Genomic DNA, 15785 nt, shown 5'->3' on the forward strand with positions numbered 1-15785 from the left:
AAGCGACGAAAATATTTTGGCAAATTAAATTTAAATGTTGAAGTGAATCTAACGGTTTTTGTGTGTTTCTTAAATGGCTTATAAACACCTTCAACGCTCCAACTGTTTTCGTTCCAGCACACGATCTCAGATCAAGTCACTTGCTATGCAAGTACATCTCTGCAACTATATATATATATATATATATATATATATATATATGTATATTGGTAAAAACAGTAAGATAACAAAAGAAAGAAAGAGACCTCAATATTATGTAAATAGAGGAAATCTTTATATATAAAAGTGAGGTTGTGTGTCTGTCTCCTACGATTTAGATTCCTAACTACTCCCACATTTTGCGGTGCAGTTTAACCAAAACCGGGTATCTTATAGTCGTAATTCATATCGAGACCGTCTGGGTATTAGCGCGCGTCTATGATGAGTCTACGATTTAAAAAAATTTACCATCAATTTTTCCCATTTTTAATCCATTTTTGACATATATAAGGGAAGTAACTCTTTAAAATTTATTATTAAATCTCAGAACGTAAAAAGCTACAGTAACACCCCTCCCCCTTTGTGGTTAGCCATATGAGAATATCTACTTCAATTTTTACCTAGCATTTTTAAGAGTAGAATGCATCGGGTCATGCCAGGTCCAGTTTTTAAAATTTAAACTCCAATTAAGCAAAATTTACAGAAAACTCACATTCTGGTGTGTGTGTCAAATGCTTTTCTTAATGCGGTTTACACCACACGCACACGCACACACACAGTGTGCAACGAATAAAATGAAAGTAAATAGCGACAGAGTGATTTGAGGAAGACTAAACTGAAAGTATTTAAACCACTACTCAAAAATAAAAAAACACAGCAAACAGAAACAGATAAATACATAGCGATTTACTCCTCACACAATTTCTTCAATTAGAGTGTACCCATGATTTTTCAGAGTACTTCAGTGGGTGATGCCATAAAAAATTTCTTTCAATTTTACCACCAATTAAGACAAAATTCGAGAAAACTCAATATTTTAACATATCACACCGAAAGCATTGATGTACATGTGTGCGTGCGTGAGTGTGTGTGTGTCATTCCTCACACACACGCATACACATACATATACAACTACATGCAACTACATACACATACAGCTACATACAAACACGTGTGTGTTTGTTATTAGTAAAAAAGGCGCCAAAACACAACTCACTTATCATTCCAACACATTTGCAAAGACACACGGACGGACAGAAAAGGTAAATTGGTTTTTATTTTACTCTGTATATATTTTATTATATAATATTATATATAGATATATGTATATATAATTGCAGTATGAAACAGTGTTTACGTATAAACAGACGACACTTATATATAGTTATTATAATAAGAGATTAATAAATGTATGCATCCGTTTAACCCTTTCGTTACCAAGCCGCCCGAATTTACCTATTCATATTTAAATGAGAATATCAGAGCAAATCTCTTTAGTACATTCGTGAAAACACGTATTATACTTCGTAAACACTTCAACTACAGTTTTGTACAAAAATCGAAGTGTAATTTTAATTCCGTGAATTATGGGAGATTTTTTTCCGAAATTTGTTCCTATTGTGTTTTCAAAATTTGTAATTCTGACAAAATTTCATTATATCAAGCAGCGAGTCAGAATTCGAAGGATTTTCTACTGAAGACCTTCATAAATCTAACTCTATGACTGAAAAAAAAGCATCTTTATATAAGAGTGAAGTTGTGTGTCTGTCTCCTACGATTTAGATTCCTAACTACTCCCACATTTTGCGGTGAAGTTTAACCAAAAGCGGGTATCTTATAGTCGTGATTCATATCGAGCCCTTCTGGGTATTAGCGTGCGTCTACGATGAGTCTACGATTTAAAAAAAATTACCATCATATTTTTCCCTTTTAATGCATTTTTTCGTTTTTATATAAGGGAAGTAACTCTCTAAAAATATCTACGATGTGTCAACGATTTAAAAAAAAATTTACCTTAATTTTTTTTCAATTTTTAATGCATTTTTTTGCTATTTTTTGGCTATAACTCTCTAAAAATGCTTATATAGTTATTTCCCTTACAACCCGAGCAACGCCGGGCGATACTGCTAGTCTTATTATAAAAGGCAGATTTTATCTGCCTCCCTTTGTCTCTTATAGAAATCTACAATATAGGATTTCTTCAATTACAATTTACCTAGCATTTTTAAGAGTAGAATGCATCGGGTTTTGCCAGGTCCACTTTTTAAAATTTCAACCCCAATTAAGCAAAATTTAGAGAAAACTCACATTGTGGTGTATGAGTCAAATGCTTCACTTAGTGTGGTCTACACCACACGCACACGCACACACAGTGTGCAACGAATAAAGTGAAAGTAATTCACTGTGTGTGTGTTGACAGGTAGACAATAGAATGCGATGGCGATGGCGATGTAATATTTGTTTCTGTCTATCACGCTGATAGATACATGAGTAAAGTGTATGGGAAGCTAAGAGATAAGAGTGAGTGAAAATGTTCTTGGAAGAGAGTAAATAGCGAGAGAGTTATTTGAGGAAGACTTTACATTAAATAACCGTAGTGGTTTGTCAAATGAAGAGGAGTGACAGGGTACTGGAGGAAATAGGGTGAGTGAGGAAGATGGCCCATAGCAACCACACCTTTTAAGATAGGGATTTCTAAGGTAGCCCACGAGCATCGTCACCTCACTCTACGTGTCCCTGTAAATTTTGGAACGAATCGGACGGGATAAAGTTATCTCTAAGAAACAGAAAGATCGCCCAAAAGTGTATATAGATATTTAAATGTATTTATATATTCATCTATACACACATGTATGTATAATGTGCGTGTATATATTTCCATAGAGGTAACCATTCAATCCATACAAAGTTTTTTAGGACGAAAATATTTATATATAAAAGAAAGCTTGTGTGTCTGTCTACTCCAATTTAGATTCCCAACTACTCCCACATTTTGCGATGCAGTTTAACCAAAACCGGGTATCTTATAGTCGTGATTCATATCGAGCCCTTCTGGGTATTAGCGCGCGTCTACGATGAGTCTATGATTTTACAAATAATTTACCATCATTTTTTTCCATTTTAATGCATATTTTTTTAATAAAGGGAAGTAACTCTCAAACTTCACACCAATATGCGTGCTCATATGCGACGTAATATCACATCAGCAGCATTTCCTCACACCCTCCTGGCACTTGGCGAAGGCAAAATACCAGGGGATGAAAATGGTAATATTGCCATCGATTCCATTTGTACCATTGTTAAGACGCCTTCTGATCTCAGAGATGCAGTGTTTCCAGATCTACAAGCTAATTATCAGAATATGGATTGGATTGGCAAAAAGGCTATACTGGCCCCGAGGAATAAAACTGTTCACCATATTAATGATGAAATGCTAAAACTCATTCCTGGGGAAGTCTATGTATATCAGGCTATCGATACAACTCCTGACCCAGAGGACGTCATCAACTATCCAATAGAGGTACTCAATTCCTTTGAGCACTCCGGACTAACACCACACTTTCTAAAACTTAAAGTTGGTGCCCCTATAATGCTCATCAGAAATTTGGTTTCCCCAAAACAATACAATGGCACACGTTTGATCGTTAAGTCCTTATCTTCCACCGTAAGCTTATATCAATATTTGCCTGAATAATCATCATAATTCAGTGCAATCATTAACTGTATTTTCAAGCAATTCAGCCCCGAGCAACGCCGGGCAATTCTGCTAGTCTTATGATAAAAGGCAGATTTCCTCTGCCTCCCAAATCGTTCGTTTTTTATACAATTGTACAATATAGAATTTCTTCAATTGGAATTTACCTATGATTTTTCTAAGTAGATTCCATTGGGTCATGGCATATAAAGTTTTTTCAATTTGACCCCCAATTTAGCAAAAATTCGAGACAACTCAATATTTTACGATTTGCCTCTCTCATTTCAAGTGCTTCACTCCTTCCATTACCACTACACTTTCTCCTCCTTTCTCTTTGCAAGTGTGCAACAATTAAAATGAAAGTATTTATATAACAGGGATGAGTCATTAATACTGGTCGTTATTTTGCTAGAGGAAGATCCGCTATGGTCTTATATGCTACACCACTGCTTTTCAATTCATATTAATCAAATTAATATTCAATTTTTCACCCTTATTGTGTGTGTGTGTGTGTGTGTGTGTGTGTGTATTAGCAATTTGTATAAAATTGCATCAATGACTTGAACTTGAATAAGTGCTTTCACATAAATGGGGATAAATTAAAAAGGTTTGTTGTTATTATTATTACTGTTTAACTATTGTAATCACGTTTCTTGGTTCCTCGTCAGGGAAACGTTGTTGTGTTGCATTTGTTAAATAATTGTAAACCGCAACCCTCCCCCTTTCGGAGAAGGGGCTTTGGTTATTGTTTAAAAATTGAATTGTGTCCCTCTTTGGGGAAATTGACAATATTTTTACTGTCTTTACGGAAGCATTTTTGTTAAAATGCCTTCGATAGAAGAAAGTCCAAAAATGAATTTCGCTGCAGCCGTACACTTCTATACAAGAGGGAGGACAAGATCCAATTGATCGAAATTGCAAGAGACGGGCCTACAATTCCAGTCTGTTATATATTTTGTGTATTGTTATCACTATCGATATCAAGATATAACTTTGTATTTTGTATTTTATGTGTAGATGTATATATATATATAGATGTACATGTAATATGTACTCATATATATATACACATATATACATGCATAATATATCTACCCATACACACACACACACACACACTCACACACACACATACATAGGGGCAGGTGTGGTTGTGTGGTAACAAACTACGTTCGAAGATACTGTACTTGATATGGGCGGTAGTGCCTTGCCGGTCTATGGCCTACCTTCAACAAACCGGGAAGGCACACACACTCTGTCTTCACATTTGCTGCGTGAGACATGTTTTAATATTGACGAGCTTGCCGAGTACATAGTCGACAATGAGCCAAAGCTCCTTCCAGAACAGAAGTTCGCTTACAACTCCGTTGTTAATTCAGTCCGGGCCAAAGCTGGGGGGATTTTTTTCCTGGACGCTCCTGGGGGCACTGGGAAAACTTTTGTCAACAAATTAATATTGGCTGAGATTAGGCGAACACAAGACATTGCCCTAGCTGTGGCATCATCTGGAATTGCGGCTACTTTGTTGCCAGGCGGCAGGACAGTTCACTCCACTTTCAAGCTCCCGCTTGACTTAGCAAAGACTGAGACACCAACTTGCAACATCAGTAACAGCTCCGATCAGGCAGAAGTCTTCAGACGATGCAAGCTTATCGTTTGGGATGAATGCACGATGGCCCACAGAGGTGCTCTTGAGGCACTAGATAGATCTCTCAGAGACATCAAACACTCTCAGCTCCCATGGGAGGCATAACACTTCTTGTTTCAGGGGACTTCCGGTAAACACTTCCCGTTATTCCCAAAGGGACTAGAGCTGATGCAGTAAGTGCGTGTCTTAAGTCATCCACATTGTGGCCACTGGTGAAGACTCTCAAACTTCACACCAATATGCGTGCTCATATGCGACGTGATATCACATCAGCAGCATTTTCTCACACCCTCCTTGCACTTGGCGAAGGCAAAATACCAGGGAATGAAAATGGTAATATTGCCATCGATTCCATTTGTACCATTGTTGAAATTCCTTCTGATCTCAGAGATGCAGTGTTCCCAGATCTACAAGCTAATTATCAGAATATGGATTGGATTGGCAAAAAGGCTATACTGGCCCCGAGGAATAAAACTGTTCACCATATTAATGATGAAAGCACAAAAAACACAACAACGCGAGGACGTGGAACATTCCTGGGGATGTCTATGTATATAAGTCTATCGATACAACTCCTGACCCAGAAGACGTCAGCAACTATCCAATAGAGGTACTCAATTCCTTTCACCCCACCCCCGGACTACCACCACACATTCTCAAACTTAAAGTTGGTGCCCCTATAATGCTCATTAGAAATTTGGTTTCCCCAAAACAATGCAATGGCACACGTTTGATCGTTAAGTCCTTATCTCCCACCATAAACTTATATTAATATTTGCCTGAATAATCATAATTCAGTGCAATCATTAACAGTACTTTCAAGCAATTCAGCCCCGAGCATCGCCGGGCAATTCTGCTAGTATATATATAAAGTTAATCCAAACAAGAAAGCACAAAAAACACAACAACGCGAGGACGTGGAACAAATATAGTATTTTTGGACGTCCAGGAAAGAAGGAAAGAAGGAGGGTTTAACGTTTCGAGCGGAGCTCTTCATCGGAACCATAGGAGAAGGAAAGATCCAGGGAAGGGAAGACAGAGGGAAAAAATCGCCAACGGTACACACACACATATATATATATATGTATGTATATGTGTGTGTGTTTTACAATAAACAGGGTAGTTTACACATATATACGATATTACTAAGGCCCCTATGAAGAGGTTTTGAGGGAAATATTCACCTCTTACTAAATTCATATTCTGACTCTCATACATGATTGTACATAAATTACACCCATGCTCCGCTCACATGCTTTGAAGTCCACCTCATACACCTCGATATGTACACTCACATAAACATGCATACCTCTATATTTTCATGCACGTATCTACACGTATATACATAGATATATACATATCGATATATATATATATATATATATATATATATATATACATATACATATCAAAGTAAATAAATGGTACAACGAAGTACCGATATTTACTGGAAAATAGCGAGCGTAATAAATACGACGCTATTGTATAGCTTCAATGCGTATATACTAGTAAAGACGTGTGTGTGCAACAAACATGAAAAAAATTTGTCTTACCTCTAGGAAGAACATCTGAAAAATGAAAAATCTAGAAACGGATAATGCAGTACCAGTTTCAGACTCTTCAAATACGTTTGCCATCGTAGATTTGATTTGTCTTCATCAGCTGCATATACCTCGACAATATATATATATATATATACATGTGTGTATGTGTGTGTGTGTCTGTGCTCATACACGCGTATATATTTTCTAATATAAATACATACATATATATATATATATATATATATATATATATATATGTATACGACCATAAGGCCCCCCCCCGTACAACGGACGGTGCTGAGTTGTCAAACATTTAAACAAAATTTTCTCTAAACAACTTATCCGACCGACCCATAGGCCTCCCCTTTTAGAAACACTGATTTAACCTAAATTAAGGCAAATAAAATACACTTCTTGAAAAATCAAATAGTCTTTTCTTCCTTCATGGCAAGTTTGAAGAAAATATCTCTTTTGCTTCTTACATTTTTGGTCTCTTAAATATACTGCATTATGTGGCATTTTGTCAAGACAGCCGGTTTTTTGGCGAAAACTGCACGTGCATTTTTCTCACGTACAGCTGATATACTTGCGCGTACAAATGCACATTCCCACGGCTTTATCGATCGCATCCTCACCTGGAATCGATTTTAGTAACTTTTTTCAAGATTTATACACGCCCTGCTACCGTTGGTATCTACATATCAAATTTGAGCGCAATCGGATGGAGGATGCCCGAGATCCTAGAAGACACACAGACAGAACGGATTTTATATAATATATATATATATATATATATATATATATATATATATATATATATATATATATATATATATAGTAGGCGTAGGAGTAGCTGTGTAGTAAGTAGCTTGCTTACTAACTACATGGTTCCGAGTTCAGTCCCACTACGAGACATCTTGGGCAAGTGTCTTCTTCTATAGCCTCGGGCCGACCAAATCCTTGTGAGTGGATTTGGTAGACAGAAACTGAAAGAATCCCGTCGTATATATGTATATATGTATATGTATATGTATGTGTTTATATGTTTGTGTGTCTGTGTTTGCCCCCACCCCACCCGATGCTAGTGTGTTTACGTCCCCGTCACCTAGCGGTTCGGCGAAGGAGACCGATAGAATAAGTACTAGACTCACAAAAAATAAGTCCTGGGGTCGATTTGCTCGACTAAAAGGCAGTGCTCCAGCATGGCCGCAGTCAAATGACTGAAACAAGTAAAAGAGTATATATATATATATATATATATATATACACACACATACACATACACACACACATATATGCACAATAGGTACATATATTTACGCATACACATGCAAACTTTTACATATTTATGCACATACATATCTATTTGCAAGTTCACCTAGACATATCGCTACTGATATCTACACACACCTATATGTAGTTGTCATAGATATAAGCGCATTACGGATATTAATTGCTATCGATAGACATACATATTCATGTTTCTTGAATATATAATGGTTACTCATTCTCATTGACGACTCGAAAGTCAGACTCATCCGGTTCATCTGGTTACATTGTGTTCTCATTACTGAGTGTATCTCTAATTAAAAAATTAAAGAAAATGCTCGTGTAAAATTAATACAATCAAAGAAAACAAGTACATAAAGACAGGTTTTACGTCGTAGAAATAATGATGTCCATTTCCCTCGGATAGTGTATTAATCCGCATAATTGAATACAATGTACCAAACAACGCTCTCTATAGCCAGGCAAATCTAGTAATTTCCACAAGCTGTGTCAATGTCTCCAGATATCAAAGAAATCGCGAAGGAAGTTGGGAATGGATGCGTTTAACATTCTGGCTAATCAATCCCATATCCAATAGCAGTTCAATAGTTCTTGCAAAATGTTTTTTCTAAAACAATGGTGAAATCTAATAATTATTACGGAATGTTTATTAATAATGTTGTCCTTACATTATAATATCCAGTTGGGGGTAATTTCGATACAGAAGTACAATCCTGATCATCTCCATCATAAGGAAAGGCTGCCTACAGTAATGAACAAAAGAATGAGCATCTTACATTGTCTTTATTGAGGTGACAAATTTGTCCTTTCATTTAAGGTGTTTCGTTCTTATTCTGGAATGAAGAAATGATGCTTTTCCATCAATTATCGAAGTGATCCTCTGTCATACCTGTATACTGGTATATATTGCCTTGTGTTTGACAGAACATTGATGTGCTATGTCTCTACGTAGACATTTATTTTCAAAAGGGCGCTTATGACTATCATTACTTTTAGCATAACAACTACAGTTATATCCTCTATTTGACTATTACTAATTATACTACTAGTGGAGGCATGTGGCCTAGTGGTTAGAGGAGTGGACTCATAGTCGAGGGATCGCGGGTTCGAATCTCAGACCGGGTGATGAGTGTTTATGAGCGAAACACATATGCTCCACGAGGCTCCGGCAGAAGGTAATGGCGAACTTCTGCTGACACTTTCGCCACAACTTTCTCTCACTCTTCCCTCCTGCATCTTGCAGCTCACCTGCGACGGACCGACGTCCCATCCAGGTGGGGAACCTATACGCCAAGGAAACCGGGAAACCGGCCCTTATGAGCCAGGCGTGGCTCGAGAAGGAACAAACAACAACAATTATACTACTATCTCTATGATATTACTGTCATTATTATAATATAATTAACACTGTTACTATTACAGTTCCTACTATTATTATTACAACAATTATTAATGTGCTTAGAGTTGGTACAATCGTTAGCACGCCTGAACAAATTCTTATGGGTAACAATTGATTGAGCACTGGGATCGTTTTAATTGTCTAAGCCTCATCCACAAAATGCTTGACCTTAGTCCAGTTGTAGAAAGGACCATTACTATCACTGTTAACATTATTACTATTACTGGTACTACTACCAAATCTAACGTCTGATTTACCTTCAATAGCTGTGTTGTTGTCACTTCAGGAAATTGTTCGTGTCTCGCACCTTATGTACCTGTACCTTGAGTCCTGGTCTATGTTGCAGACATATACATACTTGTAAATCGTTTGATTTATGGAACGGTATACATAATCCTACATTGAATCTTGATATATCTAGAAAATTAGCTGATCTGTAATCTGCTTCTATTGTGATTGATAGACCATGATTTCGAAAGAGTTTAAATAATATTTTCCAATACATTTCTACTTCTGCTACACTACACCTATAAACAGAAAAGAGATTGTCATTCCCCTATATACTATCACTAACATAGGAAAAACTGATTCTAGTTGGAAAAAGATAGATACGAGGGGCGTTCAATAAGTAATGCCCCTGACCCACTTCCCATAGCAGTAGAGCAACGAAACTTGGCACAGTTATTAGTCTGTTTCTACATAGGAACCACCCAGAGTTACGCATTTCTCCCATCGTTTGATGCGGCTCTGGAGACCGTTTTTGTAGAAGAACCCAGCTTGGTCCTCCAACCTCAACGTGACTTTAGAAATCAAGGCTGCCTCATCTTGGAAACGCTTTCCTTTCAAAAACAACTTCATGATTGGGAAGAGGTGAAAATCAGAGGGTGCAAGGTCAGGAAAGTAGGGAGGAGTTCATAGCCATACGCCTGTGCTTCTGATCTGGTGACAAGCGAGTTGTGGACCGGAGCGTTGTCCTGCAGGAGGAGGATGCCTTTGCTGATCTTGCCCCGCCTCTTGATTTTGATAACTTAATTTCCTCAAAAGTGAAGCATAATAGGCTCCTGCAATTGTGGTACCCTTTGCCAGGAAATCTGTCATCACTACTCCGTCCTGGTCCCAGAAGACTGTGAGCATGACCTTGCCAGCGGAGGGCTGCACCCTTGCCTTCTTTGGAGGAGGTGAGTCACGGTGCTTCCACTGCATTGACTGGGCTTTGGTCTCTGGATCATCATGATTGACCCAGGTTTCATCCTGTGTAATCAGTCTTTTGAAAAATTTTGACTCATCTTCTTGGCACATCTCCAAATTCACCCTCGAGCACTCGACGCGTTCTTGCTTCTGGAAAGGCGTGAGCAACCTGGGAATCCATCTGGCAGACACCTTTTGCATATGCAAATGGTCATGAATGATAGTTTCCACAGACCCGATACTAATCTTGACCTCATGGGCTGTTTGGCGAATAATTATGCGTCGATCTTCCAAAATGGCAGCCTCAACTTGACGGACAGATGCCTCATCAATGGCAGAAGGGGGCGACCAGATCTGGGAGCTGTTTCCACAGAGTTCCGACCATGTTTGAATTCACAATGCCAGCGTTTTACAAGGTCATATGATGGGGCATCATCACCATAAGTTACTTTCATTTCATCAAAAGTCTCCCGTGGTGTGCGTCCTTTCAAATACAAAAACCGGATCACTGCTCGACACTGAACAGGCTCCATTTCACACTTGACTCAGTTCAAACACCTGTAAATCAGAAACCACAATTAATTCAGAGCTGTAATTTGCCACTTACTCTATAGAGATATAAATGACTGCACATGCAAAATTTCAATGTACTTGCCTATAGGTGAAAATATGTACGCGTATGTACACATATATATATATTGCACGCGCACACACATTCATATAATATGTTTTCAATATCAGAAATGAATGAGCAGTAACTGGAGAAAGCACTCAATATATGGTGTTGAATCAAATATTTATTTCCGGAAAATGTGATTTGATTGCGACATGTAAGTGTTGCACAAGGGGTTCATCAGTTAGTAACCTGCAAAAAGGGAAGCGTTTTCAATTTAGAAAGTATGTATGTATGTTTCTTCATCCCGCAAGGTGTCCAACAAAACCCTCCTCACCAAGCAAGCCTGGTGGGGTTGCAAGTTTAGTCGCCGACGATCCGACCACGCGATACATTTTGCTGGATTACAGGTTACCAGTAGCACTGAAGACCGACCTGTTTAAGCAGAAAAATAGATATAAAACCACCTGGATGCACCCAAGATCTAAGCACTGGCATCTCATAAATTATATTCTGATCAGGAGAACGTGGTATGAAATACGTTTCTAGCGTTCGTGTCATGAGAGAACTGACAGAGAACTGGACTGACCATCATCTACTCCGTGGAAAAATAGATTTTTCGATAATGCCTAAAAATCGACAGTCTGGTCCTAAAGTATCCAAAAAGTTAAATGTTGCAAAATTTAAATTATCAAGCAACTTGCAAAGATTCCACAATACTATAATAGAAACAATCTATGGATGACTTCAAAACAAAATTATTTCAGTCTGCAAATCCGTCAGTGGGATTTAATCTCATAAATCCAGTGACTGGTTCTCAGATCAGCAGAAATTCATGATCTACTGTTAGAAAAACAAAACTTAGGCAATACAATTCTTTCTCAGTTCTTGAACCCCAACTCAAACGAAACTTACAGAAAGCTGTAAAGGAAGGTGTAGATTGCTCTAAGGAAAATTAAACAGAAATGGTGAAATGATAGAACAAAAGGGTACAAGGAGCAGCTGATAGAAATGATGCCAAGGGTTTGTACTCTCATGTTAAGGCGGTATATGGCCCAAAATCTTCTTCAATAGCTCCAGTGAGAACAGAAAATGTTTTTCTTCTGACTGATATCACTTCTATTCATAAGCACTGGGTAGAACATGTTTCTGCACTTTTGAATTGACCGTCATCTGCTGACATGAGGACGATAGAAAAAAATTGAACATCTTCCAGTTATAGAAGAGATGGCATTTGAACCAACTCTAAATGACATTTATTTAGCTGTGAATAAGCTGAATAACAATAAGTCTCCAGGGTCTGATGGAATCTGTGCAGAAATCTTGAAATATGGGGGTGATAAAATGTATGAACTCTTAAATATATTAATTTGTCACTGTTGGAGAACTGATAAAGGGCCTCAAGACTGGACTGATGCCATTTTAGTATCTTTGTATAAATCGGGGCCAAAGGATCTGTGTGGTAATTTTCGTGGGATTTCGCTTTTGGCTGTGGTTGGAAAGGTACTTGCCCACATTTTCTTAGAACGTTTAAATACCTTTATAGTTCCAAACATAGTGTCTGAGTCTCAGTGTGGTTTTCGTTCCTCTAGGGTCACAGCTGATTGTATCTTTACTGTCAGACAATTATAAGTGCATTGAACAGAATCTTGCTCTATACCATTGCTTTGTTGATTTGAGCAAAGCATTCTATACTGTTAATCGAAATGCTCTGTGGTTAATTCTAAGGAAAATAGGTTGCCCAGAAAAATAAACAAGGTCAGGGCTTCCATCAAGATATGAAAGCTAGAGTTAATTTTGGTGGTAGGCTCTCTGAATCTTTTGCTCTAGAAAATGGAGTAAAGCAAGGAGATATTGATGCACCCACCCTCTTTACAATATACTTTCTGTTGTGTTGTCATATGCTTTTCAAAACTCTGAGGAGGGTATTTACATAAAATATTGAACAACAGGGAATGTTTTTAATCTGGCCAGACTGAAATTCAAAACGAAGGTTTTTACTTCACTCATTAGGGAACTATTGTATGCTGACGATTGCAATCTTGTCAGTCATTCTGAAACAGGTCTGCAATCTCTTGTATCTGTTTCTGATGATTTTGGCTTGACCATCAACTTGAAAAAAAACCGTTGTAATGCATCAATCTGCGTGTGGTGCTGTTAGCAACACCACTAAAAGTTTTGTTAAGGGAAAGTTACTTGAGGTAGTCGATTCGCTCGCCTATCTTGGAAGCTCTGTTCAAAATGATGGAAATTTTGATACAGAAACACAGATGCGAATTCAAAGAGCAGCAAAAGCATTTGGTGGCTTGGAGTCACACGTTTAGTGCCAGCGACATATAAACAAGAATACAAGGCTGGCTCTTTACAAATCATTTGCCTTACCATCCCTGTTGTATTCCTATGAAACTTGGGCTTGTTGTGAAAGACATTTTAAACTGTAAGAACAATTCCAGCAAAAATTCCTTCGTCGGATTTTAAAAATTGAATGGAGTTCTTTTACACAGATGTCCTTGCATCTGCAGGCATCACCTCAATTATAGCTATGATTTTGAGGAACCAGTTGAGATGGTGTGGCCATATTGTTCGAATGGCTGATGAACGCATGCCAAAACAGCTGTTTTATGATGGGCTTGCAGAGGGGAAACGCTATCGGCCTAAACCTAAAAAGAAAGGTTTAAGGACGGCATAAGGACTACTATGAAGTCACTTGGATTGGTTCCAGAAGATATAGAAACCCTTGCTTCGGATCGAGTTGGATGGCGAACAAAGGTGGTGAGTGAAGTAAAAGCATTTGAAGCGGCCAGGATAACGCATGTAAGACCCAAAAGAGATGTAAGGAAGAATGTAACGATCGAGAAGGTGAATGACAATGATCTTTTCGTGTGCACAGTCTGTGACAGACCATGCCTGTCTTTGGCTGGCCTCAAATCTCATCCGCGAACGCTTGAAAAACGAACATCCACCAACTATTCTGACTATATCTCTGTGCACACTTTTGAATGCAGTGTATGCCAGATGGTTTGAAAATCCAACGGAGGCCTCAAAAGACATGTTAAAATCCACAAACAGCAGAACTTATCTGCAGCTCTTGGTGGTCCTAATCAGAGGTGCAATCTATGTGGGTGTCTTTTCAGAACATTGTCTGGTTTAAAAACCACATCAGACGCCATGATGGCGCAAGGTGTAGGTACAGGAGGTGGTCAAACTCTGTATAAGGAGTAGAAAACATACACCACCATGTATACATGCATGTATGTATGTATGTATGTATGTATGTATGTACGTACGTATTTGACCCCAGCCAGCGCTTGACAACAAGTGTTGCTTGTATACAGCCCCAACTCATAGTGGTTCAGCAAAAGTGACCGATCGAATTAGTACCAGACTTAAAGATAAGTAGTGAGGTTAATTTGTTCCGTATTTCAAGGTTGTGGCCGAGCATGGTCGCAGTCCAATGACTGGAACAAGTAAAGGATGTTATGGGATGTTCAGTGCTCCAATACCTTTGCTTGATGAATGCCAATCTAATCATTAAAGAAGGACGATGACAACAACAGTGAGATTTTTAAAAAGGCAATGTATTAAGCACAAATTAAGCAGAAACTAAATCAATAAGATTTTATACAAGGATAACAAAATCACAGAAGAAAACAAAATGAAAAATATTTTACTAACCAGGTTGATTCTGTTTCTTTATATTTTTCGAGATCCTTAACGCAAATTGCTAATAAAAAGCATGTATGTTGCAAATGTTACAATCTTAGTCATAATATTTGCATTATACAATTTTTCTGTAACAGAGAGAGAAAATATATTTCATTCTAATTTTGATACAAGGGCAGAAAGTTTGGAGGAGGGGAAATCCATTACGTCGACTCCAGTACTCAACATTTACTTATTTTATCGACCCCGAAAAGATGAAAGACAAAGTCAAGCCGGACAAAATGCCGCTAAGCATTTTTGCGGCGTGCACACGATTCTGCCAGCTCGCCGCCACAGAAAACATAATCAAGGACATTGGGAATTTACCTAAACATGTGTAAACAATGAAAAACAAAAACTATAACAACAGGAAAATTATAGCAACAAATTTCCCTACCAGAGAGAAATGCATCCAGAGGCAACCAAGGAACCCACAGATCCTGAGTCACCCTGCTCACCAGTAGTGTCATAGTAAATGCTTCTCTCTCCGCCGTGTTTCTCAAACTACAAGCTCACGCTTAGTCTAGGGCAATTCATCCACTGTCCAACGAATTTACTTGGAGGAAGCACCTCCTTTTGCATGTTTATTTTCGTTTCTAACTGGAACTTGAAAAGTCATGAGAGTTTACCACACGATCACTTTCGCCATGACCTCCTGGTAGATGTAATAAACGAAAAGTGACAGGGCGATTTTCATTATATAAAATATAACCGGATCCATCTGGCAA

General features: G+C 38.1%; 1 long non-coding RNA gene across 1 annotated transcript in view; it reads right to left on the minus strand.

The window, feature by feature from the left end:
• The window catches only part of LOC118766980, a 165187-nt gene extending 150041 nt beyond the window's left edge, over nt 1–15146 (minus strand). The window contains exon 1 of the long non-coding RNA XR_005002900.1: nt 15031–15146. This is a non-coding gene — a long non-coding RNA (uncharacterized LOC118766980). The remainder of the gene's footprint in view (nt 1–15030) is intronic.
• Nucleotides 15147–15785: the final 639 nt, after the last annotated feature.

Source organism: Octopus sinensis, linkage group LG18 (genome assembly GCF_006345805.1).
Source record: "Octopus sinensis linkage group LG18, ASM634580v1, whole genome shotgun sequence".
NCBI classification, from domain to species: Eukaryota; Metazoa; Mollusca; class Cephalopoda; order Octopoda; family Octopodidae; genus Octopus; species Octopus sinensis.